The following is a 25,800-nucleotide window of genomic DNA, read 5'->3' on the forward strand; positions in this document are numbered from 1 at the left end:
GCAGTATATTTTGAACTGGGAAATATAAGTCCTACAACCTTTTTTTTTTTTTTTTTTTTTTTTAGAATGTTTTAGATATTCAGGATCCCTTACAATTACATTTGAATTTGAGGATCACATTTTCCATATCTTCAAAAGTTGTTGGAATTTTGATAGGGATTATATTGAATTTATAGATTGCTTAGAGTATTATTGCCATCTTAATATAAAGCCTTCCAATTCACGAACATGGAATGTCTATTTATTTAGGTCATCTTTAATTTCTTTCATGTCTTACAAATATAAGGAGGTGGAAAGGAAAATAAAAGGAGCTGGAAAGCCCCCATTTCTTTCCCCCACCCCTGAGCCTAGACACATGGACACCTGCGGGAACCAGGTGTCCAATTTGTTAAAAATTGTCCTAGGTATTTTATTTTTTTTAGATTTATTGCAAATGGAATTGATCTCTTAATTTTCTTTTTGGATTCTTCATTGCTAGTGTATGAAACCCAACTGATTTTTATATAATGATCCTGTAACCTTCAACTGCTGAATTTATGAACTCCAATAGCTTTCTTATGGATTCTTAAGGATTTTCTATATATAGGATCATGTCTTCTGCAAATAGATGTAGTTTTACTTTTTCCTTTCCAATGTGGGTTCCTTTGCTTTTTGGTCTAACTGCTCTAGTAGTAATGCTCTGTGATAATGTTGAATAGTAGTGGTGAAAATGTGCATCCTTTTCTGTTCCTCATCCAAGAAGGAAAACTTTTGGTCATTCACCATTGAGTATGATATTAGCTGTATGATTTTCAAAAGTGCTCTTTATCATGTTGATATGGTTCTCTTTTATCTAGATTCATTTTTGGCATGTCCAATTGTTCTGGCACCATTTGTTAAGAAGATTGTCCTTTCGCCCTTGCACTGTTGTCAAAGAATTGTTGACTGTATTTGTCTGTTTCTGAGCCGTCTAGTCTGTTCTGTTCATCTATATATTTATTCTTTCACCAATTCCATACTATATTGATTATTGTTGCCATATAGTAAGTCTTGAAGTAGGCAAGTATTAGTCCATCAACTTTCTTCTTCTTCATTATTGTGTTGGCTGTTCTGGCCTTTTGCCTTCCATATAAACTTTTAGTTAAGTTTGTCAATATCCAAGAAAGAAAAAAAATGCTGGGATTGGGGATTGCATGGAATCTATGATCCAGTTGGGAATCCCACTTTGGTCACGGTCTATATAATTTTTTCATACACTGTTGGATTCAATTTACTAATATTTTGTTGAGAATATATCACCGGTGTTCATGAGAGATAGTAGTTTTCCCTTCTTGTAATGTCTTTGGTTTTTGTATTAGGGCAATGCTAATTTCATAGAGTGAATTAGGATGTGTTCCTCTGCTTCTGTTTTCTGGAAGAAATTGTAAAGAATTGATATCTCCTCTTTAAATGTTTGGTAGAATTCACCCATGCAACCATCTGGGTCTGGTGCTTTCTGTTTTGGTATGTTATTAGTTGTTGATTCAGTTTTTTAAAAAGATGTAAGTCTGCTGACACTGTTTTCTCCTTGTGTGAGTTTTGTTAGATTCCGTCTTTCAAGGAATTAGTCCATTTTATTGCCATCAAATTTGTGGGTGTAGAGTTCACATTATTTCTTTATTAGCCTTTTAATATACATGGAATCAGTAGTGATGACCCCTTTTTCATTTCTGATACTAGTAATTTGTGCTTTTTCTCTTTTTTTTCTAAGCTTGGCTAGAGACTTACTGATCTTTTCAAAGAACCGGCTTTTTGTTTCATTGATTTTCTCTATTGATTTCCTATTTGCAATTTCATTGATTTCTGCAAAAAAATAAAATAGGATTTTTATTCCTTTTCTTGTACTTTCTTTGGATTTAATTTCCTCTTCATTTTCTAGTTTCCTAAGGTGAAAGCTTAGATTATTGATTTTATATCTGTCTTCTTTTCTTACAAACACACATACACATATACACATATCCAGGGCTATAACTTTTCTTCTAAGCATTGCCCTCACTGCATACCACAAACTTAGGTAAGTTGTATTTATCATTTTCATTTAGTTAGTATATTTAAAAATTTCTCTTGAGGTTTCTCCTTTGATGCATGTCTTATTTAGAAGTGTGTTGTTTAATTTCCAGGTATTTGGGGATTTTCCAGCCCACTTTCTGATACTGATTTCTAGCTTAATTAAATTGTGTTTGAGAGCAGACATTGCGTGATTTCTTTTAAATTTCTTTAGGTGTGTTTTATGGCTTGGAGTCTTGGTGAATGTCCCATGTGAGCTTGAAAAGAATATATGTTCTGCTTCTAGTTGGATGACATATTCTATATGTCAATTATATCCAGTTGATTGATGATACTTTAGAGTTCAACTATATCCTTACTGATTTTCTGCTTATTGGATCTATCCATTTCTAATAGAGGGGTGTTGAAGTCTCCAGCTTAATAATGGATTTATCTGTTTTCCTTGCAGTTATATCAGTTTTTGCCTGAAGTATTTAGTGCTCAGTTTTTACGCATATACATGCCAAGAATTGTTATGTCTTCTTGGAGTATTGGGCCCCTTATCATTATATAATGCCCCTTTTTATCTCTGATAACTTTCCTTGCTCCAAAGTCTGTGCTCTGAACTTAATTGCTCTGAAATTTAGCTACTCTGCTGTCTTTTCATTGGTGTTATTAGCATGTGTCTTAGTCTGCTCAAGTTACTATGACAGATACTATAGAGCGAGTGGCTTACACAACAAACATTTACTCCACACAGTTCTGGAGCCTGGGAAGTCCGAGACCCAGGTGCCTGCAGACTTGATGTCTGGTTCAGAGTCAGCTGACTTCTCACTGTGTCCTCGTGGCAGAAGGGGCAGAGAGCTCCCTGGGGTCTCTTTTATAAAAGTAACTAATACCATTTGTGAGGGCTCCACCCTTATGACTTAATCACATCCCAAAGTGCCAGATATTGTTATGATGGGGATGAGCTTCAACATAAGAATTTTAGATGGACACAAACATTCAACTAAAGTGGCATGGTATTCCTTTCTTCATCCTTTACTTTTAATCTATGTCTTTACATTTAAAATGGGTTTCCTGTAGACCACACATAGTTGGCTCTCCCTTGTTTTTGAACTACTCTGAAAATCTTTTAGTTGAAGTATTTAGACCATTGACATTTAAAGTGATTATTGATGCAGTTGGATTAGCATCTACCATTTTGTTACTGTATTTTTTATTGTTGCCTTCATTCTTTGTTCCTATTTTTGTCTTCCGTTCTTTTTCTGCCTTTTGTGGTTTCAATTGAGCATTTTCTTTATTTTTTCTAGTGGTTTCCCCAGAGTTTGCACTACATTTACAATTAGCTTTTAAGTAACAATGTACTGCTTCACAGGTAGTGAAGTATATTATAACAAAATTTTCCTAATTTATTTGCCTTTGCAACCCTTGTATCATTGCTGTCATTCACTTCATATATACATAAGCATATATAAACATTTAGATAAGCATATATAATTGAATACATTGTTGCTACTATTATTTTGAACAAACTGTTACCTGTTAGATCAATTAAGAATGATAAAAATAGGGGTGCTTGGGTGGCTCAGTCAGTTAAGCATCTGCCTTTGGTTCAGGTCATAATCTCAGGATCCTGGGATCGAGCCCCACATTGGGCTCCCTGCTCAGCAGGGAGTCTGCTTCTCTCTCTCCCCCTGCCCCTCCTCCCTGCTCATTCTCTCTCTAATAAATAAATAAAATCTTTAAAAAAAATGAAAGTATTTTACCTTAATTTATTCCTTCTCTAGTATTCTTCCTCAATGTATATTCGAATTTCTGACCTATATCCTTTTCCTTCTCTCTGTAGAAGTTATTTTAACATTTCTTGCAAGACAGATCTACTAGCAACAAATTCCTTCAAGTTTTGTTTGTCCAAGAAAGTGTTTTACCTTCACTTTCGTGTGTGTGCTTAAATCTTGTTTTTATCATGGTAAAAAACACATAGTGTTAAATTTACTGTCATAACCTTTTTTTTTTTTTTTAAGATTTTATTTATTTATTTGACAGAGAGGAAGACAGCTAGAGAGGGAACACAAGCAGGGGAAGTAGGAGAGGGAGAAGCAGGCTTCCCGCTGAGCAGGGAGCCCGATGTGGGGCTCGATCCCAGGACTCTGGGATCATGACTTGAGCCAAAGACAGACGCTTAACAACTGAGCCATCCAGATGCACCTGTCATAACCATTTTTTTTTTTAAAGATTTTATTTTATTTTTTTGACAGAGAGAGACATAGCGAGAGCAGGAACACAAGCAGGGGGAGTGGGAGAGGGAGAAGCAGGCTTCCCGCGGAGCAGGGAGCCCGATGTGGGACTCGATCCCAGGACCCTGGGACCATGACCTGAGCCGAAGGCAGACGCTTAACGACTGAGCCACCCAGGCGCCCTGTCATAGCCATTTTTAAGCCTGTGGTTCAGCAGTGTTAAATATCTTGTTGTTTTATAGATTTCTAAAACTTTTTAATCTTGTAACACAGAAACTATACTCATTAAGCACTTATTTCCCCTCCCAAGTCCTCCCAGTTTTTGGTAACCACTTTTCTACCTGCTATTATATGTTTTTTGAATACTTTAGAGACTGCATATGAGTAAAATCATACAATATTTGTCCTTCTGTAACTGGCTTATTTTGCTTAATGTGTCCTCTAGATTTATTCATGTTATACCATGTGACAGAATTTCCTTCCCTTTTTTTAAAGGCTGCATAATATTCCATTGTATGTATATACCATGTTTTCTTTATTCTTGCAACTGTTGATGGACATTTGGGTTGCTTTTACCTCTTTGAAGTTGTGAGTAATGCTGCTATGAACATGGATACACAGGTATCTTTTTGAGACCCTACTTTGAATTCTTTTGGGCATATACTCAGATTTGGGATTGCCAGATGATGTAACAAATCTATTCTTTTTTTTAGGTAAAATTTAGATACTGTTTTCAATAATGACTGTGTCATTTTACAATTCCACCAACCATGCATAAGGGTTCCACCTTTTCCACATTCTTCCTAACATTTATTTTCTGTTCTTTTGATACTACCTTTCCTGATTGGTGTGAAGGGGCTATCTCATCGTTTTGATTTCCATTTCCCTAATGATTAGTGATACTGAGTATCTTTTTTTATGTGCTTATTAGCCATTTTTATATCTTCTTTAGAGAAATGTCTATTCATATTCTTTACCCAGTTCTTAATTGGGTTATTTTTGTTGTCACTGTTGAATTGTAGAAGTTCCATATATATTCTTTTGGATAGTAACTTTTCAGATACATGATTTGTAGTTATTTTCTTCAATTCTGTATGTTGTCTTTTCACTTTTTGATTGTTTCCTTTGACACATGGAAGTTTTAAAATTTGTTGTAATTTTAATTTTTTTGTCTATTCTTTCTTTTGTTGCCTGTGCTTTTGGGGTCATATCCAAGAAATCACTGCCGGATCCGGTGTCCTAAAGTTTTTTCCCTATGTTTTCTTGTAAGAGTTTAGGTCTGTCTTTTAGGTATTTAATCCATTTTGAGTTCATTTTTGTATATAGGTCTGACTTCATTCTTTTGCATGTGGAAATTTAGTTTTCCCATCACCATTTATTGAAGAGACTTCTTTCCCCATTGTAGTCTTGGCACCCTAGCCAAAACTCATTTGGTCATTGTGCAAGGGTTTATTTCTGGGCACTCTGTTTTTTTCTTTTGCCTTATATATCCATCTTTATGTCAGTATACCCTCTCTTAATTATTTAATTACTGTGGCTTTGTACTAAGTTTTGAAATCAAAGAATCTGAGGCCTCCACTTCTTGTTCTTCTTTTTCAAGATTGTTTTAGCTATTTGGTGTCTCATGAGACTCCATATGAATTTCAGGACTTTTTTTGCCTTATATCTTGAAAAATGCCATTGGGATTTTGATGGACATTGTGTTGAATCTGTAGATTACTTTGAATGGTGTGGATATTTTAACAATATTAAGTCTTCCAGACTATGAGCACAAGATATCTTCCCACTTACTTGTAACTTCTTTGATTTCTTTTAGCAGCATTTTGTAGTTTTCAGTGTACAAGTCTCTGACCTTGGTTAAAGCTTATTCCTAAGTATTTTTTTTTATGCTTTAATAAATGGGATTTTCTTAGTTTCCTTTTCAGATTGATCATTGCTAATGTATAGAATTACAACTGATCTTTTGTTATTTTGAATCCTGTAACTTTGCTGAGTTTATTTATTCTAACGGTTTTTCTTGGGAATCCTTATGGCTTTCCACACGTAAGATCGAATCATTTGCAAACTGAGATAATTTTTCCTCTTCCTTTCAAGTTTGTATTCCTTTTCTTTCTTTTTCTTGTCTAATTCCTCTGACTAGAACTTCCAGTTCTTTGTTGAATAGCTTTGGAAGGAATGGGCATCCTTGACCTCTTCTTGGTCTTAAGAGGAAAAGTTTACAGTCTTGCCCCACTGCATATGATGTTAGCTGTGAGCCTTTAATATATGGTTTAATTTATTATGTTGAGGTAGTTTGTTTTGTTTTTAAATCATGGCAGTGTATTGAATTTTGTCAAATGCTCTATCTGCATTGAGATGATCACATCTTCTCTCCTTTATTTTGTTAATATGGTGTATTACATTGATTTTTCATATGTTGAACCATCCTTGCATTCCTTGTATTAATTTCACTTGGCTGTAGTGTATGATCCTTTTAATGTGCTGTTGAATTTGGTTTGAGAGTATTTTGTTTAGAATTTCTGTGTCAGTATTCATCAGGGAATTTGGTTTGTGATTTTCTTGCATCTTTGGTTTTGGTTTCAGGGTAATGCTGATCTCACAGAATGAGTTTGGAAGTATTTCCTCCTCTTTGATCCTTTGGAAGATTTTGAGGATTGGTGTTACTCTTCTTTTAAATGTCTGGTAGAATTTAATAGTTAAGGCATCTAGATTTTGGGCTGTTCTTTGTTGGGAGGTTTTTGAATACTGCTTCAATTTCTTCACTAGTTATAGGTCTGTTAAGATTTTTAAAAATTTCTTCATGATTCAGTCTTTTTTTTTTTTTTAAAGATTTTTTTTTTTAATTTTTTTTTTATTTGAGACAGAGAGAATGAGAGAGATGGAGCACATGAGAGGGGGGAGGGTCAGAGGGAGAAGCAGGCTCCCTGCCGAGCAGGGAGCCCGATGTGGGATTCGATCCAGGGACTCCAGGATCATGACCTGAGCCGAAGGCAGTCGATTAACCAACTGAGCCACCCAGGCGCCCTTCATGATTCAGTCTTGATAGGTTGTATAATTCTAGTAGTTTATCCTTATTTTCTTGGTTATCCAATTTGTTGGCCTATAATTATTCAGAGCAGTTTCTTTTAATCCTTTTTATTTTTGTGACATCAGTTATAATATCTCTTATTTCATTTACAATTTTAGCTATGAATCTTCTCTCTTATTCTACTTAATGGTTTGTCCATTTTGTTGCTCTTTCCAGTAAACTCTTTCACTGATTTTCCCCCTATTTTTTCTGTTTCATTATTTCTGCTCTAATCTTTATTTCCATCCTTATGCTAACTTTGAGTTTAGTTTATTATTACTTTTCTAGTTCCTTGAGATGTTAGGTTAGTTTGTTGATTTGAGATCTTCCTTCTTTAAATATAAGTGCTTACTGCTATAACCTTTCCTTAGTACTGCTTTTGCTGCATCCCCTAAGTTTTGGTATGCTGTGTCTTCATTTTCATTTGTCTCTAAATATTTTCTAAATTTTCTTAGTGATGTCTTTTTTGACCCACTAATTTAAGAGTACATTGCTGAGTTTCCACATATTTATGGATCTTCCTGTTTTCCTTCTGTTGATTTCTAGTTTCATTCCCTTGTGTTGGAGAAGGTAGTCTGTATGATTTCAGTCTTCTTAAATTTGTTAATATTTACTTTGTGGCCTAACGTGTGTTCTATCTTGGAGAATGTTCCAGGTACTCTTGAGGAGAATGTATATTCCACTCTTACTGGTTGGAGTGTTCTGTATTATGTCTGTTTTATATAATTGGTCTGTAGGGTTGTTCATGTCCTCTGTTTCCTTACTGAACTGTGTGGTGGTTCTATCCGTATCTGAAAGTGAGGTATTGTTTCTTACTACTATTGTTTTGCTGTCTCTTTCTCCCTTTAGTCAGTGTTTGCTTAATCTATTTGGTGCTCTAATGTTAGGTTCCATATATATTTTTAATTGCTGTGTCTTTCTAGTGAATTGACCCTCTATTATTATAGTGTCTTTGTCCCTTGTGACAGTTTTTATCTTAAATTCTATTTTATCAGATATAACTGTGGCCACTTCTGCTATCTTTAGACTCCCACTGACATAGAATATCTTTTTCCACCTTTCACTTCTACCCTGTATGTGTCCTTAGATTTAAAACGATTCTCTGGTAGACAACATATAGTTGGATCTTGGTTTTTTAAAAAAATCCATTTAGCCAATCTGTATCTTTAATTGGTTTATTTAGTCCATTTACATTTAGAGTAATTACTCATGGGGAAGGACTTACTGTTGCCATTTGGTTTGTTTCCTGTCTTGTAGCTTTTTTGTGTGTCTCTTTCTCTCTTGCTGTCTTCATTTGTATTTTGTTAGCTTTGTGTATGTGCAGTGACATGTTTTACACTTTCTCATTTCCCTTTGTATATATTTTATCAATATTTCCTTTGTGATTATCATTGCAATCACACAAAACATCTTAGTTATATAATCTGTTGTAAACTGGTAAGTTCAATCATGTGTAAAAGCTACTCCAGGGGCGCCTGGGTGGCTCAGTCGTTGGGCGACTGCCTTCGGCTCGGGTCATGGTCCCGGGGTCCTGGGATCGAGTTCCGCATCGGGCTCCCTGCTCCGCGGGAGGCCTGCTTCTCCCTCTCTCACTCCCCTGCTTGTGTTCTCTCTCTCTGTCAAATAAATAAATGAAATCTTTGGGGGGGAAAAAAAAAGCTACTCCAAATCTCTGCCTTCTCCCATTTTGTTATTGATTACACAGATTGTTTTTATATCACATATATCCATTAACATTGATTTATAATTACTTTTTACACTTTAAAAAAATTCTGCACTAGAGTTTTATGTGTTTTACTCACTGAAATTGCAATACCACAGGATTCTATATTTGTCTGTATATTTGCTTTTACAAGGGATTTTATATTTTCATATGGTTTTGTGTTGCTTTTTATTGTCCTTTTGCTTCATCTTGTAGGACTCTTTCCAGCATTCCTTATAGGGTAGGTCTAGTGGTGATGAGTTTTCTATTTTCTTTTATTTTGTTTTAATCTGGCAAAGTCTTAATTTCTCCATTGTTCTTGGAAGAAAATCTTTTTTGCTGGCTATAATATTGGCAGTTATTTCATTCAGTACTTCAAATATATTATCTCACTCCCTTCTAGCCTGCAGGGTTTCTTCTAAGAAATCTGATAATCAAAAAGGTGTTCCTTTATATGTGACAAGTCACATTTTTCTTGCCACTTTCAAAATTCTTTATCTGTGACTTTTGACAGTTTGATTATGCTGTGTTTCGGTGTAGGTCTCTCCTGACTTATCCTTGTTGGAATTGAGATTCTTGAATTTGTAAGGTCATTTCTGTCCCCAAATTTGGGAAGTTTTTGGCCAGCTCTTCAAATAGGTTCCCTTACCCTTTCCTTTCCTTCTTCTAGGACACCAGTAACACATTATATTGTTCTGCTTGATGATGTCCCAAATGTTCCTTAGGGCTCTCTTCATTTTTCTTCATTCCTTTCTTATTTTTGCTCCTCTGCCTTGGTAATTTCCAAAGGCCTATCTTCAAGGTCACTGATTCTTCTGCTTGGTCAAGTCTCCTGTTGAAACCCTCTATGAGATTTTCAGTTCATTTATTGTATTCTTCAATTCCAGAATTTCTTTTTGGTTCTTCTTCGTAGTTTCTTTGTTGTTATTTTTTTCATGCATCATTTTCCTATTTTGTTTAGTTGTCTAACTTTGTTCTTTTTAATTCATTGAAGGTCTTTCTGACAATATTTTTTAGTTCTTTGGCAACTTAAGTATTTCTTTCCTTAGGTTTGGTTCCTGGAAATTTAATTTGTTCTTTCAAATGTGTTATGTTTCCCTGCTTCTTTGTGTATCTTGTTACTTGTTTTTGGGATTTTGGCATTTGAAGAATCAACCAACTCTCCTAGATTTTACAGTCTGGTTTCTAACACAGAGGACTTTCTCCTCGACTAGAGATACGGAGACTTCTCAAGCCCTTTCTGGGTAGGCATCCTCTCTGGGCTAGTGTGTGTAATCGCCTATTTTAAGAGTTTTGTCAGTTTCTACTCACGGCGCTCCCCCTGTTGTGTGTGTACAATATTGCAGCCTCTCATGGTAGAGTAAACTGTGGTACTGGAGCTCTCCTAGTGGGTGCCTGTAGTACTGCAGATTCTAGCGCATGGTTAATTATCTTTTTTTCCTTTAATTATCTGGCTCCCCATTCCTGTCAGTACTTGGACACATGAAGACAGACTGTTCCCTTGGGCAGCCCCTTCTAAAATTCTGACATTGGACATACATTCTACACCTCTCCCTCCCCAGGTAGAAGATGAGAGTTAGGGGTTTCCTCCCAAATAGATGTTAGGAAAGAGAGGCTCTGCCCTGAGGAAGTGGATAGGGTCATAAATTTTTAAAAAAAATTTTTTAAGCTTTTATTTATTTGCGAGAGAGATTGAAAGACAGAGAGCATGAGAGGGGGGAGGGTCAGAGGGAGAAGCAGACTCCCCACTGAGCAGGGAGCCCGATGCGGGACTCGATCCCGGGACTCCAGGATCATGACCTGAGCCGAAAGCAGTCGCTTAACCAACTGAGCCACCCAGGTGCCCGGGTCATAAATTTTCTTACTGGGCTTTGCTGTTTGCTTCACCCGTGCCTGGGGTACAGAAACCTTTGAACTGTTTTTTTAGATTCCTCACAGAGACATTTGGTCTGTTATTGTTAAGTCTGTGTCTCCATGGCTGCATGCAGATCTAGGGCTTCCTGTTCTGTCATCTTGCTGACATCACTACTTTCCTTTGCTTTTGAAGGGTAATTTTGTAGGGTACAGAGTTCTAGGTTGGTGGGTTTTTTCCTTCAAGGTTTTAAACATTCACTCCACTCTTTTTGTTCTCATGGTTTCTGAGGAGAATCAGATGTAATTCTTATCTTTGTTTCTGTACATGTGTTTTTTCCCCTCTGGTTTCTTTAAAATCTTTTTTCGTATCTTTGATTTTCTGCAGTTTGTATATGATATGCCTAGGTGGTTTTTTTGTTTTTTGTTCTTTGGTTTGTTTTTTAAGACTTTGTCCAGCTTGGTGTTCTCTGATATTCCTGGACTTTTGGTTTGTTGTCTTAGATTAACATGGGTGAAATTCACAGTCATTGCTTCAAATACTGCTTCTGTTCTTTTCTCACCTTTTCTCCTGATAATTCCCACTTGTGCATCCGTTATACCTTTTTAAGTTGTCCTACAGTTCTTGGGTATTTTGTTCTGGTTTCCGCCCGCCCCCCCCCTTTTTCCTTTGCTTTTCAATTTTGGAGAGTTCTGCGGATGCATCAAGCTCAGAGATTCTATCCTCAGCTTTGTCCAGTCTACTAATGAGCCTATCAAAGTTATTCTTCTCTTCATGTTTTTTGGTCACTAGCATTTCTTTTTAATTCTTCCTTAGAATTCCCATATTTCTGCTTATATTATCTACCTGTTCTTTCATGTCATCTATTTTATTTATTAGAGCCCTTAGCATGTTAATCACAGTTGTCTTAAATGCATGGTCTGATAGTTCCAACATCCCTGTCATATCTGAGTTTGGTTCTGATGCTTGCTCTGTCTCTTCAAACTGTGTTTTTGGCCTTTTAGTGTCCTTGTAATTTTTTGTTGAAAGGCAAACATGATGTTCAGCATGAAAGGAACTCCAGAAAATAGGTCATTGTTGGTGTGGTCATAAGGTGTGTGGGGGCCTTGGGGAGGGGGGAAGTGTTCTGTAGTCCCATGACTAGGTCTGTCTTTTAGTGAGCCTGTGGCTTTGGGCTGTGAATTTCACAAATGCTTTTCATTTTGTCCCCAGCCTTTGGTGGGACCTGATGGCTGTAGAGGTTGGAGTTGAGTATTTGCCTTTTGCCATGTCAGATTATGATAAAAATCCCAGTAGGTTACAATCTGATTAGATAGTTTTTCTTGAGGGTAGGCTTGTTAAGAACAGTATGCTCTGGCAGATTCCAGAATGGCTACTTTTCCCCTCCCCTGTCAGAAGTTCAAGGGGATTATACTCTGTATTCGCTCTGAGAACCTGATAGAGCTCCACAAGGTAAAACTAACAAAATGTTAAAGTTCCCCTGGATTTTTAAACTCTTAGACTTGTACACACTGAGCCTCTGGCAATTCATTAGTTACAGTTCAGGTTTTCCTACCCCAGTGCTGGTTCCCATGGAAGTTTCTGCTCAGGGGGTTTCTGCTCTGGTAAGTTATGATCTCTGTATCTACCTGTTATCTCCCATTTTGGGGGCAGCAGTTTGCCCAGCGAGTTTACTTCTCTGAGAGATCTAAGGATTGTTTATTTTTGCTCAGCTTTTTACTTTTGAGAACAGAGTGATGACTTCTAAGGTCCTTCCAAGCTGCAGCAGAAAATCTCCCCTAGAGTTTTTTTCTCTCAAACTTGCCCATACTGCGAGCCTCCAGAAATTTATCAATTATATTTTATGAGTTCTCCTGTCCTGATATGGGTTCCCATAGGTTTTTTTCCTCCTGGTCTTCTCTAATAAGTTGTGATTCTCTATATCTGCCAATCTGACTGTCCAGTTTTAGGGGCAGTTTTCTCTGTGACCTTAATCCTACAGATCTAAGAAGAGTTGTTGATTTTCAGTCTATTCAGTTTTTTCCTTGTGGTGAGCACAGGAGTGACAACTTCCAAGCTCCTTACATGCTGGAAGTCTCTCCTCCGGCTCAATTCTTCTACTTCACACCTCGGTTATATGTTTCTGTTTCTCTGGATCACTGATTTACCCAGAAGTGAAACTGCTAAGTCATAGCATATGTATGTCATCAAATTTAACATATAGTGCCAAACTCCAAGGCAAACACCAGTTTACCATCCTACAAGTTATATGAGAATTGCTATTATTTTACACAGCTCCAGATCAGTCCAATATCCTTAGAAAGTTTTAGGGTATGATTACATCCAACAATCTTACACGAGGTCTGTTTTTTGTATTTTAGTACCAACAAAATTATTTGTTAATATTACTGATTTATACAGATTGCTTTTTTAAAAAAGCTTTTAAAAAATATTCCCCTTATATAGTTAATTCCATATTTAAATATTCATGCATTTAATAAATATATACTAAGCACTTACTATGCTCTAGGCACACTGTTCTACCTAAACTTTAGGGATGCAATAGTGAATATAAATCAAGAAGGAATGGTCATATTTCAAGTTTCTTATAAATTTAGATCTCACACTGGGTTTCTTTACTGAATAGAGATGGTTTAGAAAACATTTTGACCTAATGCATTTTTGTGACTTCCTAATACATTAAAATTAGGCCTCTCATTTTAAAATTATTAGCCTACATCTTGAAGATATTTCCTTTGTTTAAGTTGTAATATTTTCAATTTCTACAAAACAGTCATACCTAGCGAGGCACTAACTTATATAGTTTTTATATGATTTTTTATTTGCCCGGAATTACTGTTAAATCACAAGCCATTTAAGTTCAGTTACACGAGCCCTAAAAGTACTGAACTTAGAGCAGCTATCAGAATCCCAGCCTTTGCTCACAGGCCCTCGGTTTCAGCCACTGACACACAGGAGTTGTTAATTTGCACAAATGACTAGACCATTTAAAACTTTGTTCTTAGCATACCTGTGATTCTGCTGTAAGCCAAATTAAGAAAAATTTAGAACCAATGAGTACATGGATTAATTTCCTCTTAGAAGTGGCAGACTAAACACATTTTGATAGTTGTTACTGTCTGTGAAAAAGTCTTACCCTTTTTTGCCATAATTATGAAAGGGATAATATCAGAATGGTTTCTGTATGAACATAGAATTGGAAACCGTTTTAATTTTTTAAAAAGTTCTTCTTCTGCCAAAAACCTTAAACTTGATTTCTTCACCCCCCCCCCCCCCCCCCCCCCCCGCAGTCTGGATGCTTGGGGCTACACAGTCTGAGATATGAAAGGCTGTCAGGTTCTCCACTGTGAAAGGATAATGATAATGTTGAAAAGTGATTTTTTTTTTATGCCTTTCAAGTTATAAACTGAAGTAATAAGCCAGTTTATCAAAAAGAAATCCCACCCACTTTTTCTTACTTGTGGGAAATTATTTTACCCAAAATTCTAAATCCAGGCTGCAATATAAAATTGTACAGGTTGTATACTGCACAGCTTTGGGAGGTTATCATTCATTCTTTGTCATCAGATATTTATTATTTGTGATAATTATTTTTGGCAGATAGCAATAACGTGCCTTGAGGTAGTACTGCTTTTTTCCTAATTTGCATAAAGGTGCCACTGAGCCAGGAGAATTTCTGGTCTGAACATAGAATGATGTAGCACTTATAACCATCTTAGGAAACAATCATCTATGCGATCACCCAAATTCAGAATGCAGACAAATTTACAGGACAGATGATCCAGTTTATTTAACAAATAAGGTACACAAAGGGAGCAGAGTATTTTTGATTGAAAGAAACAAGTTACCAAGCTAAATGCGATGTTTCGACCCTGCTTAGATTTTAGTTTGAATGAATTATCTGTAAAAAGACTGTTTTGAGAGAACTGAGGAAACCGAATGTGCCTTGGGTATTGGATGATATTAAGAAAATACTGTTCATTTTGTTAGATATGATAATAGTATTGCGATTATGTTCTTTTAATGTCCTTATCTTTTAGAGATATATAAAGGTTTGCATTGGTAAAACGTTACCTCTCGATATTTGCTTTAAGATACTTAAGGAAAAAACGTAGAAGGCGAATCTAACAAGAATAGCAGATTGAAACTCAGTGATGGTATATGAGGTGGTCTTACGGTCATTACTATTTTGTGTATGTTTGAAAACTTCTCTAAAAGAGTAAAGAAAGAAAGGAATGGTGTGTTCTTACTGGATTTTGTGTCTAAAGGGAAATCCAGTAGAGGGGGCGCCTGGATGACTTCGTCAGTTAGGCGTCTCCCTCTTGATCGCAGCTCAGGTCTTGATCTCAGGGTTCTGAGTTTGAGCCCTGTGTTAGGCTCTGCGGTGGGTGTGGAGCCTACTTTTAAGAAAAAGGGGAGGGGCGGAAATCCAGTAGAAATCAGTGAAGAATGTTAATTATATTACTTCTTTTCCCTATAGGAATTGTTCCATTTTAGGAATTACAGAAAGCCCCAAAATTCCACTGGAATCACAAGTCGTTTCCTTTCCTATAGCTAGTGCCTAGGTTTTTTTCTAGTACAGATTAACTTATGCAATTTGTATCATACCTATAGTAATTAGAGGGGTGGGAGTATGTAACTAGTTCTTATGAATCCCAAGGCAATGTGGAAGTTAGCAGTTAATTTTTAGGTCAGCAAAATGGTGTGGTGGAAAGAATACAAGATTTTAAACCTAAAGACCTGGTTTTATTCATTAAATATGTGACCTTGACCAAACCACTTACCCTACCTCTCTGATACCACCTGCCCTAGTAAGTACCTCCCTAAGATGTGAGAAGAAAATAATGCAAAATCTTGACTTTTCAAGTACAAATTATTGTAGACCAGAACCAAGTAAGGCTAGTCTCATGTTACCATAGAATCTTTGAAATCTCATAGGCCAGGTTAGATACTCAGGATGTCTTAACTTCTTAAGAAAAAGAAATGTGTAGTTGTTATGTTGACAGTGTCTGCTTTGTGTCTTACGAGATGGTTATTCCTCTCAATTACTCAGAATCAACTGTTTTCTAATGGTGCAAATCACATTTGTTTAGTGCTCTGTGTTATGGGAAGTGTCTTCACATATATTGCCTCATTTGGCTTCTTTATCCATGACTTATTTTATGACTTTTATTTAAAGATATTTTTCTCCAATTAGTATTATGTCAGCACATTTTCATAGGCTGATCATCCTGTGTGACTTTATTCATTAAACCCATTTAGTCATTAACTGGTTCCGTGTTGGCCACAGTCGGAAAGAAGCAATGAGACATTCACAAGGTTAGCTTACAGCTTCTTTCCTTGGAAGGGTAAGAAAGGTACAGCGTGGTCCAGAGATTCTCAACCTTTCTCTGCTTTCTGCTTCCATTCACTTTACATATGCAACTCACTGCCGTCAGTAACTTCTCTTATATGCATGTTTCTCAGTCCTGGCTGGTTGTAGGTTGAGCAGGCAGGCACTTGGGAGCACTGCTTATATCAGTCATCAGTACTTTCATTTTTTTTAAAGATTTATTTATTTGAGAGAGAGAGAAACAGCATGAGAGGGGAGAGGGTCAGAGGGAGAAGCAGGCTCCCCGCTGAGCCGGGAGCCTGATGTGGGACTCGATCCCGGGACTCCAGGATCATGACCTGAGCCGAAGGCAGTCGCTTAACCAACTGAGTCACCCGGGTGCCCATATCAGTCATCAGTATTTTTAGTCGTCGTCTTCTGTAAAATAGGAATCTCCTTGCTGCCATATGTTTGGTTTACTGCTTATAATAAGAGCAAACATTTGAGAGCTTTCTGTGTGCTAGACACAGATCTATGGGTTTTATATCAGATTATTTTCTCCTTAGTTCTTGCCTCTTCCTAGCGAGCTGTTTCCTGATGACCTCCATGCTTTTGTGTCCCACCCAGACCTTTCTCTTAAGCTTCAGTCCAGTCTCGTATCTCCAGTTAAAAGACCTTTCTGCTGGATAACCTATACAGTCTTCAAATTTAATATATCCAAAACTTTTTCCTTCTGCATTAGCATATATTTAACCGGCCACTGTGTTTGGTGTTAGCAGTAGGAGCTTCCTGTCCATAATTATATACAGCAAGAAAACCTCTGTGGTTTATTCTGAGAATCACTTATATGTAAGAATAAAATCAAACTTAGGGGCGCCTGGGTGGCTCAGTCGGGTCTGGCTCTTGATTTCGGCTCCAGTCATGATCTCTCAGGGTTGTGAGATCGAGCCCCATGTCGGGCTCCGCACTGGGTGTGGAGCCTGCTAAGATTCTCTCTCTCTCCCCCTTTGCCCACCCCTGCTCTCCCCCCCCTCAAAAAACCTCAAACTTAATACTTTAGAATAAGGACCTTACTTACGGTCTGACCCTAGCTTATACTCCTAGCCTCATCCTGTTCTCTTCCTTGCATCTTAAATTCTAGCCAAGTGAGCTACTTCCTGTGCCACCCGCATCCCTCTGTATAGTTTTCTTGGCCTTTCCCTGCTTTGTTTCCGACTCCCTCGGAGTCCCTATTCTTCCTTTAGGCTCTGCTTTAGTATAGTTCATGTTGTCTAGCAGGCACTTATTCTGTATTTGCCAAGTAGATGTCAGTGTGTTATTATAATGGACATTTTAGAAAACTTACAGATCAGAAATGTGACCCCCATTATCAAAGAATTTCTAATGCAGTGGAAACAGGGCAAATGTAATTTACTTTTATACATATTAAAATATATATATATTTATATATATTATTTACTTTTATATATTTACAAATATATATACTTCAATGGAAAGTATGGTTTTCCATCACAACATTTTTTTTTAAGACTTTATTAATTTATGTTTGAGAGAGCAAGCGAGCAAGCACAAGTTGGGGGGGGCGGGCAGGGGGAGAAGCAGATTCCCCACTGAGCAGGGAGCCCTATGCGGGACTCGATCCCAGGACCCTGGTATCATGACCTGAGCCGAAGGCAGATGCTTAACCAACTGAATCACCCAGGAGCCCAAAATACAACATTTCTTATATTACAATAAAATGTGTGGTCCAGTGAGGAAAAGTAGATACTCTATCTTTGCAGAGATAGTATATTCTGACACACTGTAGTCTAAATAAGCTGTACATGTTGTTCAGGCTATAATTAGTCTTTAGTAGTAGTTACACATTATTTTAGGATAAAATATACTCACAAAATACTAACCATCTCTTCAGTATTTAGAATTAATTTACCCATTCTTAGTTTAAAAAAGAAATTACCAGTTTGTTAATCTGCTTCCAGTCCCTCGCCTGCTCCTTTTACAAGCTGTATCCTAATAATGCCAAATAAAACACTTAAAAGTTAAGCAAACAGCCATTACTTAAAATTTCATACACCATCTTTGCATTTACCCCCCCTTTTATTACCTATGCCTAGTCCCCGTTGTCTTTCAGAACGATCATTGGATCTGATCATTTCTGTCCATTCTTACTGTGTCATGCAAGCCTGTCCTCAGTTTATTACTTGCATCTTGGGAGTGTCAAATAGGTCAGTCTTATGTCTCCAGGCTCACCTCTACATCCCAGGCTTGGGTTCCTTCAGCACACTGATGAAGAACTGTTAAGATGCTGTTTTCATACATCGTTCATTCCTCTGCTTAAAAGCTTTCAATTGATCTCTACGTCCCAAGAAGTCAGATCAGAGTCCTCATCTTAGTATTCACAGCTTTTCATGATTTGGCTCCTCCATCTTCATCCAACCTTATTTTCCACTGCTCCTTATCTCTAACCTTGCATAACTTAGATTTTGCCATGTTTATTCTTCTTTGCAAATACTTTTCAACTGTTACTTTTCCAGTAGTATCTTTTCCACCTTAGTGTTTCTAAATTCAGGTTACCTTTAAGGCCTGACCCTAGTGTCTTTTTCTCCAGTATCTCCTAGTATAGCAAGCTCTTCCTTCTTGTAGATCTTCTGATTGTCAGTAGGCACAGGATCTAATATTGCCACTATGCAAACATTATAATCCGTGTAGTACTTCTGTTGTCCTGAGAGTTGGCTGGCGTATTCAACACTGGATTTAGATGGTAAAATCTGAGGACAGCTTTACTCCATCAGTCAGGATATATAGAATTTATCTACATTATATAAAAATGTCTAGCTACTTGACTTAGATTTATGTGATTAGGTCTTCTGATGAGCAGTTGAAGGTAGAGATCAAGATTTCCTGGGAATAACTGGGGTATAGTTACTCATACAGTCCTTCAATAAATATTTACTGAGTACTTTTACTATGTGCCAGGCACTGTTCTAGGTGCTAGGAAAACTGCAATAAATTAAAAAAAACAAACAAAAAAACCCTGCCTTTGTGGACCTTAGTGGGGGCAAATGGACAAATAAGATGTAAAGTCACATAGCAGTTAAGTGCAGTAAAGAAAAACAAATGATGAGTGACAGGAAAAGGGATGGAATACTATTTTAGAAAAGACAGGAAAGACTTCTCTGAGAAGGACACTTTGAACAGAGAATAAACGGGGGGGGGGAGGGGTGAAAGGAGAGAATAGAGGGCAGAGGCCTTGAGGCAGCGGTGTTTGATATACTCAGGGAACAGGAAAGAGGATGTGGCCAGGATGGTAGGGATATAGAGGGAGAGTGGTTAGAGAGGAGATCAGAGATAGATGGGGACCCGGATCATGCCATGGCAAGGACTTGTGATTTTATTGTATGATGCTGTAACTTGGGTAGCTTTTGAGCATAAGAATGACATGCTCAAGGGGCGCCTGGGTGGCTCAGTCGTTAAGCATCTGCCTTCGGCTCAGGTCATGATCTCAGGGTCCTGGGATCGAGCCCCGCATCGGGCTCCCTGCTCCGCGGGAAGCCTGCTTCTCCCTCTCCCACTCCCCCTGCTTGTGTTTCCTCTCTCACTGTGTCTCTGTCAAATAAATAAAATCTCTCTAAAAAAAAAAAAAGAATGACATGCTCAAATAACTGTGGAAAAGGATCCCTCATGCTGGTGAATGGAGAATAGACTAGGGCTTGACAGTGAAGGAGGGAGAGTCCATGTGGTATGTTCCAGGGTGAGAGGTAGATGCTTCCTTGAATGAACAAAGGCTTTGTGGTATCTGTTATTCAGCATATATTTATTGGGAGCCCACTCTCTACCAGCCACTATACCAAACACTAGGGATATGATGGTGAGTAAAAGACACAGTTCATCTCTCCATAAGGCTAAGAATCTGTAGCCAATGCTAGTTGATATTTGTTGTGTTCAACAATTCAAGGGAAAACTGGTCTGATTTTACTCTCAAGAAGAAAATCAGAAAAGGGACTGTTTCTCAGTTTCTCGAAAGAAACACTTTACATATGGCCACAAAGCAGTAATATAATGATGTTCCAAGTTGGGTAGGAGTTACTGTTGTGACTATGGTTTCTGAGAAATCAGTACATTCCTGAGTTACCTAAAGGTGGTGAAGTATCTTATTATTTCATGTTCAGAAATAGAGATCCCAAGGTCTGCATTTAGCTCTGAGGTGGACTGAAGGGGATTGAGAGGGTTGGTTTGTATCTTAGTACTGTTGACCTTTATCACTTGCCTGTAGCTGTGATTACTACAGAGAACCATGCCTTCAGTCCACTAAATTCTAACTGAAGAAGTCAGTGTAATATATACCAAATGAGTTAACTGGGATTAAACTGGATTGGGATGGGCATTATACCAAATAAAAATCTGGTAATTTTCCATTTTAGATCTTGTGAGCATGTATCACACCTATTATATAAGAAAAAAAAAAAAGGCAAACCATGTACTTTGCATGCATGATCTCATTTAGTTCTCAGAGCAGCACAATTAAGTACTATCGTGACCATTTATAGATAAAGAAAATGAGACTCAGAAAGATTAAGTAGATTACCTGAGAGTGCATAACTGGGTGAACATAAGTGTCAGGGCTGCAATACAAATTCTTGACTTCAAACACTATACTTGTAAATACTACTCTTTAGTCACTACCATTTCAAAATAAATTGCCTCCGGGCTTTAATTCTTCCCATTCCTCTTTTCTTGTCCTCTCTCTACCCCCACCTGCATTTACCCTTCTCCTCAATTTACTATGTCAAAGAGAAAGAATGTATTTGAGATAAAATTTCCTAAAGTTTCAGGTCTACTGAAATAATGAGAATACTAATTTTATCATATTCTACCTTAACAAGGTAAATTACCTATTTATATTTCTGCTTTTGTAACTGGTCTTGTCCTTTGCTCACATTTCTATTGGGATCTTAGCGTTTTCTTATCAGTTACATGCATTTAGAAGAAAATTTTATGTATGATTTTTTTTTTACAGTCACTTTTGCTGCATTGAGAGTTGTAATTAAACACTAGCCCAATATAGTCAACAGGCAGAAGTATCTAGAGGTAATTCTGCTACATGCAAAAATAATGTAGGCCCAGTGCTTCTTACACTTTATACCCCAAGGGTACCTGAGGCTGCTCAAGTTTTTTTATTTCTTTTATATGAGGGGGGAAAAAAATAATTACTACTACTACAAACCCTTCTCAGATGCTAAAAAATAGCAACATTCTAGAAGTTTAATTAAAGGTCAGATCTTTCTTATGTATTCTGATGATGAAATGATAGTGCATGCACAATAAGGAAACAAGTGACTCCACTGTCATTTGTTAGATGACAACACACTGTCACTGTGTTAGAACACAAGTATTTAAGGACATATAAATTTGAATTTGTTGAAGTTGGCTCCGGAAGGGTGTTGTAACATCCTGATTTCCTAGTGGCCTGAAAAGAAATAATGAAAAAAGAATAACAAAACCTTTTTAGTAGTTAAAGTAGTTAACTACTTTAAAGTAGTTAAAGTACCAAAGTATTTTAAGTACATGAGGTCTGGCACAATATTTGTCATTATAAAATCCCTTTAACTTTGCTTTTTTAACTTCAGGATAATGACATCTTTTAATCCACTTTCTCCTCTATCCAGAAAGATCTTGGGTGTAACTGTCTTACCTGCATAATGCGATCAGGTTAGAACCAATAAAGACTAACACAGGGAAACCTTAGGTTTAAAAAGAAAATCAAAGTGGAATTTGGCCAATGCTTGGATTCGGATTTTAAGCTTGTTATGTGGATTTATTTATGGCCTCTAAGGCAATCACTTTTTATTCTTATTCTCAATTAGTGAACTAATTCACGAACACATTTCCAAAAACAAAGTTGCCAATATATTGCTCTTTCCTTCAGTGGAGTCATTTGTTTCCTTATTGTGCATGCACTATCATTTCATCATCAGAATACATAAGAAAGATCTGACCTTTAATTAAACTTCTAGAATGTTGCTATTTTTTAGCATCTGAGAAGGGTTTGTAAAAATAAGAAACCATGGGAGAGCGAAATAAACCATCTTTGTTCCTTCTCCATATGTGGCAATCTGAAGGAAATAAATGCTCTGGCTTATGAACTGGAAACATTTTAATTTCTAATAAGTGGCAGTTTAAGAGTATTTCTTAACCTCTTATCCTTTCTACATTCTGAATTAAAGGGGATTATTTAAATGTGAAATTCTAAGTAGATGTGCTAGAAGACAATACAGGCATAATGGTTAAAAGACCATGGATGGGCTCTGGAGTCGGACAGACCTAGGTTGGAATTCTGGATCCCCATTTATTGGCTGTGTGACTTGTGCAAATATGCACATTTGTTGGAACACCTTAACAAATGGCAGCATTATACAAAAATTTAAAAAAAAACCTTACATAAAAATCATAAATAAAATACTAGTGTCATTAAAATAGTCATTAAACATTTCTTTTATAGATGAAAAAAGTTGATTGCCAAAATCGTGAAGCAGCTTTAAAAAATATGTAACTTTATAAATATTATACTTGAAGTTTCTTTCCAATAACCCTAAGTTTGAGTTAGTTGTTTTATTTTAAAATGTTTTGGTTATCATGAGATTTGACATCTAAAGGAAAAAAAAAAAAAGAGGCCTATTTGTTATGCATATTCTAGTGTATGCTAATGGTTTTGACAACGTATGCATATAGGTTAGAAAAAAAATCCCAATTGTTGCAATTTTCTCATGGTTGTAAACACTATTAGATGATTGAAGACATGTAGAACACTTCTGTGGGTACTCACCATTCCAGTGAGTCACAGCACCAAACTATGAAAGTCTTGAGAGAACTCTCATAGGCTTTAGAATGTAGTAGAAACATTAATTTTAGGGCAAGTTACAGTATTTTGGAAATTCTTGCCAACAAACAAAAAGAATTTGGCATTTGGAAGTTTTCCATAGGCCTAGTCTATAGTCAGACCCACAGAAACCAGCAGAAAATAGGTCAACACTCACATGGCTTACAGTGCTCTGGGGACACGAGCACCTTAAATCTTCCTCTTGTATTGATCTTCACTTGGCAGCTCTTTCCGAAGTGTTTGTGCTGATTAATACTTAAGTGATTTAAATACTGACTTAGTAATTTCTAGCACATATAAAATAATAGCATTTTTAGTTGTGTTCTTGCTTCTGAAGCAGCCAACTTCCTTTTAGAGCTCTTCATTACTCATTATGGCCCTCAAAAATAGCTCTTTGATTGAAGTTTCCTGAGTCATTCGGTTAATGTATTTCTCCAAGTCTGTAATCATACAGACTGGTTACTACACACCATGTTTCTTAGCAGATGAAAAATCCTGTTTTCACTTCACATTCCTTAAGCATTTAAGGCAGTCTCTGTGGGAGCTGTCTCCCCTGCAGTATGCGAAGGAGCCAGAGCCCGGAGTTATAAATGGGGGTGGGGGGGATGGGTTTCATATTTGAAATTTAAATTACCAGGTACTTTTATTTATTTTATAGCTTAATCGTTGAGATTTTCCAAGATAGGTCTAAAAAGCAGAAGATACGATTTCAGAGATTGGAAAAAAGCAACAGCACATTTAAAGCAGATGTAAAAGTGGAGCAAAACTTTTTATAGTTGCTTTCTTTACTCTTATCAACGGAGATATGCTTAATTTTTATAACTACATTTAACTATCTTTAATGTAACCTTAAAAGTAAATATTCCTGGGGCGCCTGGGTGGCTCAGTCGTTAAGCGTCTGCCTTCGGCTCAGGTCATGATCCCAGGGTCCTGGGATCGAGTCCCACATCGGGCTCCCTGCTCGCCGGGAAGGCTGCTTCTCCCTCTCCCACTACCCCCTGCTTGTGTTCCCTCTCTCGCTGTGTCTGTCTCTGTCAAATAAATAAATAAAATCTTAAAAAAAAAAAAAAAAGATTAAAAAAAAAAGTAAATATTCCTTTGCCCAGGGGTTAAATATAATCAAAGAATTCTAAAGCAAATCCAGCTTTAAAAATATTCTATCCCTGTTGTCTTTTGTTCAGAATTCTTGAAAGCTGGTATGGAGGAGGGGAGAAGAGAAGATAAAGTTAGTTTATTTGCTAGAAAGAGCTGTCATTGTTTTCTTGACTGGTGAAGTAGGGAATAAGTGGCAAAGTATTTTCTCTACAAGAACAGTAATTTTTGCTTTGAAGTTCATGAATCTAATGCTACATCTTCCCTGGGTAAATTCTTTAAAAATGTTTTTGTTATTGTCTCTCATGAAACCTGTGTTTATTTAGCCCTGTATGTTCACTCTTGTATCTTTTACTTTGAGGAAACCTATTCTAGTTGACTTTAAGCCCTTGACTACCTTGTTATTAAATTGAACAATTAAGTTCTGCATCAATTTGTATGCGCTATGGCTGGATTCTCTCAAATTAGTTCATTTTTTTTAGTCCTCTCTAGAAATGGTGACTCCTCTTTCTATACCTAATGTTACATCCAAATGTTTTTATTATAACATGGCTAAATGCAGGTCCGGTCTCCACTTAACTTTTGCGTTAGTTCAAGACTGAAAGGCCATTGTAGTTGAAACGTGTGAAGGGGGGGTGAGACTGGTGTGAGAGAAGATGGGAGGGAGATGAGGGTCAGATATGTAGTTTTACGAAAGTCATGGTAAGAAGCTCAGGTGATTCTAGGTGAGATAGGGAACCATTTAAATGAGACTGATATGGTGTGTTAAAAAAAAGAAAAAATCACCCTGGCCGTTAGGGAGAAGAACTACATGAGGCAAGAACAGACTGTAGACTAGAGGCTCTTATAGTAATCCAGGCTATCAGACCAGGGTAATTGAAGAAATGAGAAGGGGACAGATTCTGGATATGTTTTACAGATAATGTTTACAGGACTTGGTGATAGATTGATCGTAGGCCCTAAGGGAAGCGACATTAAGGGCAAGCCCAGGCCCAATCAGCTGTTCGTGCCACTGCAGTGACGGCCTTAGGTCTGTGTGATTCCTATTCTGTGCCTTTGCTGTACCCAGGGTTTAGGAGAGAAACTAAGGAAGAACAGGTTCAGAGAGGAAAAATCCAAGTTCTGTCCACTCATATAACATTCCCAGATTGATGGGACTTTTAAAAGTGCATTCATGAAATTTTTCTGAAATATTATTCAAATGACCATGCCAGAAGCATTCTAGACAGAAGCGTTTCCATTCTGTTTCAAGGAACAGACCTAAATCTCACCCCTCCCTCCTGTAACTTAACACATATCCAAAGTCGTTGCTTGACAAAGCCTGGACAGGTTTTATATCAGGGTTTCTCAACTTCTGCACTGCTGACATTTTAGATGGGGTAATTCTTTGAGGGGCTGTCTAGAGCACTGTAGGATGTTTAGCAGCATCCCTGGCCTACTAGATGCCAACAGCACCATCTCCCAGTTGCGGAAACCAAAACTGTCTCCAGGTATCACCAGATGTCCCTGGGAGGCAAAATCCTTCCCAATTAAGAACCACTGGTTTATACTAAGCAAAACTTTCTAGCATGGTGCTGACAGTAACAAAACAACTGTTTATTTCCATTTATAAACCCTTTTGTGCTACCAGAACCAATGCACAGATAGGTTATTTT

At 37.1% G+C, this 25,800-nt stretch overlaps 1 protein-coding gene across 6 annotated transcripts in view; it reads left to right on the forward strand.

Annotated features, from left to right (window-relative positions):
- Positions 1–25,800, forward strand: part of RNF13 (ring finger protein 13) — a 155,531-nt gene that overhangs the window by 124,186 nt on the left and 5,545 nt on the right. The window lies entirely within an intron of this gene.

The sequence above is a fragment of the Mirounga leonina genome, unplaced genomic scaffold (genome assembly GCF_011800145.1).
Source record: "Mirounga leonina isolate KUSES-001 unplaced genomic scaffold, KU_Mleo_1.0 Mir_115, whole genome shotgun sequence".
NCBI lineage: Eukaryota > Metazoa > Chordata > Mammalia > Carnivora > Phocidae > Mirounga > Mirounga leonina.